Raw genomic sequence first — 6,000 nt, 5'->3', positions numbered from 1 at the left:
AAACATCAACAATTTACAAATGATACAATTCTACTAGGAGAAAGCACTTTGGAAGAAGCTCATCTTTTTAAGCAAATAACAAATAAGTATATGGAAGCATCAGGTCAAAAAGTAAATGCTAACAAATTAGAGATTTTCTTTGTTAATACCAAAGAGGGAGCGGAGAGAGAAAATTGTAAAATAATGGAATTCTGAAAAGGAACCTTTCCATGCAAATACCTGGGCATTCAACTTGAAAAAGACATCAGAGAAAGTAAAGCTTGGGATACAATTTTAGAAAAAGTGGATAAAGAATGGGAAGTTGGGAAGGGAAATGGTTAACTAAAGCTAGTAAAATGATTATGATTAAAAGTACTTTCAACCATTCCCACATCTCATATGTCATGTCTTCCCCTACTCAAAGGCATGAAAATGAAATTAGACTCTAAACTTAAAAACTTCTTCTAGCAAGGTATTGGAGATAAGAAAACACAACCTTTAATAAAATGGGAAAAAATATGTAGCCGTAATGAATTTGGAGGCCTAGGCATAACAAAATTGGGTGGGCAAGATGAGGCGCTAGGGGCAAAACTTATTTGGAGTGTGTTTAAAGAACATAATAGTAAATGGGTCAAAATTTTATATCATTAATATTTAAACAATAATAATCCCCTATCTTTCTTCAGAACTAAAAATCCTTCTAAAGGTTCAAGAATTTGGAACTTCGTGTTGGAATGTCGTCCATTAATAGCTAAGAACTTAACTTGGGATATCGGTTTAGGGAAGATTGCTTTATATTGGGAAGATTCATGGGATGAACTTCATTCTCCAGATAGTGTAAATCTACCTATAAACAACAAAAACACTCTTCCAACTCTGTGGGGTAAGAGTTTGAGTGATTATAAAATTAAAATTAACAATAATTAGCATGGAGGATGGCAATGAAGAAACCTATATTAAATTCCACTTTCATCACAAGAAAAGTAAATTTTTAATCAATTTTTAAAAAGTGGACATGGAAATCATAAAGATAGGAAAGATAAATTAATTTGTGGAGCCTCGAAGGATGGAAACTATAACATCAAAATAAGGTACGAAAAGATAAACAATTCTCAACAATGGGATAAGATTGACATCCCTCTACATCTATGTTGGTATCTAACATGTCTTTTGAAAGTAGGTAGCTTCCTTTGGGTTGTTCTTCAAAAGAGAATTCTAAAAGCAAATAGATTTATCAAGATGGGTTTGGAAGGACCATCGAGATGAGCACTTTGTGAAAAAAGAATCTGAAACATCTGAACACTTGCTTTATGAGTACCCATTTGCTAAGAATTTCTGGTATTGGTTATGTAAGAAATTAAATTGGCAAACTACATTCCCTGATAACCTCTTAAATTTTTGAAAAAGTTGCCTAAAACATGGTTGTTCTAAAGTTTATAGTAATTTATGGAAAATGTCCCCTTCCATACTCCTATGGAACTATGGAAAGAAAGGAAAAGAAGAATTTTTTGTAGTGAAAAGATGGATCTAACATCCATTTTTAATAAATTGGAAGGTTATATTATTGAGGTAGCTAACAATAATCTTAGGAACTTATATAAGGAGGAAGGTTCCTTTTCAGACTCGGATGTAGATGTGCATAAAAATTGGTTTAAACTAATTAATCCACAAATGATATATACAAAATCTAACAAGATTGCTAGGAAATAATGTAAATGGGAACCTCCTCTTATAGGATGTTCAAAGTTAAATTTTGATGGGGCCTCTAGAGGTAATCTGGGAAATGCAGGCTTAGGGTGTATTATTTTTTTAGATAATGGATCATGCCTAATTAAACATTGCAAACCTTTAGGAGTGATGTCTAATAACTTAGGCAAATTAGAGACCTTGATATTAGGCTTAACGCTAAGTGGAGAGGTAGGTATTAACAAATTCATTATCGAAGGAGACTTGCAAATTATCCTAAATATGTTAAGAAAAAGAGAGAATCCAAACTGGATCCTTAATTCTAAATTTGAATATTCCCAAGCCATCGTTGATTAATTTGAAGAAACAATCATAAAACATATTTATAGGTAAGGTAATAGAGAAGTAAATAATCTCGCTAACAAAGGAGCAGATGGAGAAGAGATTATAATAAGACAAGCTAATATGACATGTATAAGTAATTAGACACTTGTTCTTGAAACGAAATTGGTTTAGTATTTTTACTGTCAAAATAAACATGTTAAATTTAGTTGATATCATCAAAGTTTCATGTTAATAAGTGACATATTTTTGGTTATTCAAAACTTTTCCTTATATATTATTTGATATTAAAATTAAAGTTAATAGGAGATAAGCTCCATTTTTTTATTATTATGAAGCATACTTTTTTTTGTTCTAAAAACTTGATAATAGCCAAGTTTAATTTTCATGTTATATTCACAAGGAATTATCAAGAGTGAAGTTATAAATTCAGAAATAAAAAATCGGCACTAATTAAATTGGTTAAATTACTCTGAGATATTTATGTAAGGGTTACACCAAGGATATGTATCCATCTCTGACCTTTGGTGCCCAATTGAGATGGAATATTGGGCCTCGAGGCCTTTTACCTATCAATGAATAAATAAATAATGTTTGTACTGATTAGTCTATAGTCTTAGTTATGTGATCTATCAATCATAAATGGTAAATTTGTGATACACATAATCATTGAAATGTGAAAATATAGCAATCATGAATAGAATATTTAATTTTAAGAAGGGCAACATAGGACTAGAGATAGACTCAAAGATAGATCATTACACCTATCATGGGCATAATAATGGTAATGCATCATTCGATGTCTAGAATCTCCCATGAAATTATGTTAAAATGCCCTATGTGTCATCCATGAGAATAAGTACACATAGCATAGGATAATCCAAAAGGATGATGATATGGCCCTTTAAGACCTAAAATTCCCATGAAATTATAGTAGGAGGTACAATGTAGCATCCATGAGAGTAAACACATATGGCAATGTTTATCCAACAAACAAAATTGACCTAATTGGACAATTTCTACCACTTACTAATTAAATTTAAAATACAAATTAGTTGTATTGAGGTTTATAATTTAATTTTTTTTTAAATTAAAAAGTAGGTTTTCTTAGCAAGAAATTTATTTACAAGACACACAAGGTAGGATAGGAGAGTCTAGGATTGATGATATATTTGTAACAATGTGAAGTTTCACAAGATGGATAGATTGATAGATAGGTATATAATCTACTAATATATAAGATAAATGAAACAAAGACTCCATAGTGTTGCATATTGCATCTCAAACTTAAGTTCCCCGCAAACATCAAGAATGGACCTCAAGGCTAAGACCCAAAGATGAAGTTCAATCTAGATTAATGAAGCAAATGTATGATGAAAATACAAGTATTTAGAGACCTATAAATGAATTATAATAGAAGGTTTCATTTCTTTACTTCAACTTTGTAAATACCTAGAAGGGTGTTCCTATAGGTTTGGACGTGACAATTAATCCTTCGACTATCCTCTACCAGCAACCTTTCCAATTTTCCATTTTCTACAATGCTCTCCAAATATATTAGACTACACCTACAGCAACATGTCAAACATGTGTAGCATGTTTCCAAAAACTATAATACACTAAAGAACCGTTACAATAACCTATTGATCACTTACAAGATTAGCAAAAGCGACATTTAACTTACAAGTGAGCCTACAACATATGGTTGCTAGAGAGCTAACTTGATTAAATTTGGGGAAAAAATGATAGTGGGAACTGTAGGAGTTGTAGGAGTGGGTATATAAGAAGAAAATGAATTGAATAGCCCATTAGAAGACCTACTAAGGAACCAAGATCTTGCAAAACTTTTGTTTCATGAGGAGAATCAACTTATGTGTTATACAAAATAGTAACCAAAATGATGATGAAAATGAGCTTGTTGTAATGGTTCTATCAAAATGATTTGTATGTTAAATACATTATTTAACTACATATAAAGCATGATCATAATCCTCTTAGCCACCTAAGTTGATCTCAATATAGCAATTGTTAATAATATTATCATCAAAATGGATTGACATTAGGCATTGAACAAGAATTATTAAGCATAAATAAACTATATAAAAATAGTGCTCAAATGCACATTTTTATTTTGAAAATAAGAAAATATAATGGTATCTCAATTCTAAAAGTAAAATCCTAGTAGTGTTTTAAATAAAGCACATAAACCTTAATTAAAAGATAAATTAATGGCACATCATAAGTATAAATTAAAGTTTTGATATGAAAATAGAATGCAAACTTAGAAATACATATCTTAAAACTCTTACTTAAAACCCTAAAAAGGAGGCCAAGTTGTTAAAGAGTGAACAAAACCACCCAAAATGTAAAGGAACAGAGAATTTCCTATTCATAATCTTATTAAATGATTTTTTTTAAATAAACACAAGTCAATGTAAGTTAACTAAGTTTGAATATTAATGATAAATTGAATTAGTGTTCTTGCTACTTAAGGATAGAGAATTTAGGTGCTTTACAAATGAATAAATGTGAAATGAAGAAAATTCTAGAATCTAGTTGATCCCTAATATAGAAACAATACCTCTATTAAGAAGAAATACCTTGACGTTTGCTATGAATTTGTGCTTTAATAAAGGACAAATTTATACGTCAAGTATTGTCAATTCATTGCAAGTAAACAAGTTCCCCTAGATTAACCCCCAACAATGAATAGGAATAAAAATAGTACACAATAATCCTAACTTACAACTTTCTTACTCTCTTTTTATCGATAAGATGTCAAAGCCATGATTTATTATTATTATTATGTGTCGTGATCAATTATTATTATTTATTGAGCTTGAATAGACTCGAACCCAAGACCTCCATGATAAGAGGCTCACAATTTACCAGTGTTATAAGCTTTTGCCTAAATTTGTTACTCCTTTTTATTGCACTAATTTGGATTATGTTCTAAATTTATTGCTCTAATAATCTTAAATGATTCCTTGATGATACAAGAAGATCCTAACTATTTAGAATGAATGCTTTAATTTTATTAATACCAATACATAACATCAAATTGTGCCAAATACCACCCAAACAAGGATGGTCAAACCTAGCTCATCACTTCCTTGCCCCACCCACTTTATTCAACTAAAGATGAGGATGAAAGAAGCTAATTAACCATATTTGAATTTTGAACTTGTAAGAGGATAGAAGAAACATCCACATTGCAAGATCACACCCACAATCTTAACATCTAAGAATGAGTTGGCAATCGAATGAAGTGATATAGTAGTAAATATATTTACTCGTGATAAATGTGAAGATAAATGTATAGAAGCAGGTGGATAAGGTTAAAGTAAGACTTAAAACATTGAGATATATATGTGCAGTCAAACAAATTAATTTAAAGAAGATTGTACTAATCATCATATGCATGTGCCAAGACTTTTCCTCAAAATCATATGAAAAATAATATGGTTTTAAGTGTCCTCAAATAAGTCCACAATGACCATTAAATAATTTTAAATTGCTAATTACTCTTAAAGTAAAATCATACTTTTTTTAATGATTCCTTAACTACTATTTAAATTCAAATATATTTTCAATACAATCCATTAACTTAATAGATGTGGTTATACCTTTATAAAAGGAGTAGAAAATGCAAGTGAATCCAAACAAACTTTCTAAACTTAAACATTGAAAACAATATATCAAATGTTATAGTTTTATAAAATGGTAAAAAAGAGTAGAAAATGCAAGTGACTCCAAATAAAATTTCTAAATGTAAACATTGAAAACAATATAATGTTTAATAACAATATAATCCACATGATATAAAATTTAAATTTCTTAGGTTTTAACTAATTAAAAGTTAAAGTTATAATTTCAAATATTACTTTGTAAATAAGTCATTAGAATAAAGATTGATCAATAATTCAATAAAAATTGATAATCAATTTTTCAACCACATTGAACAAAAGTTATTTACCTTTTAATTAATTATAA

This window comes from Cupressus sempervirens, chromosome 11 (assembly GCF_028749045.1).
Source record: "Cupressus sempervirens isolate cs-2001-9-10 chromosome 11, ASM2874904v1, whole genome shotgun sequence".
NCBI lineage: Eukaryota > Viridiplantae > Streptophyta > Pinopsida > Cupressales > Cupressaceae > Cupressus > Cupressus sempervirens.
This window is presented reverse-complemented; position numbering follows the sequence as displayed.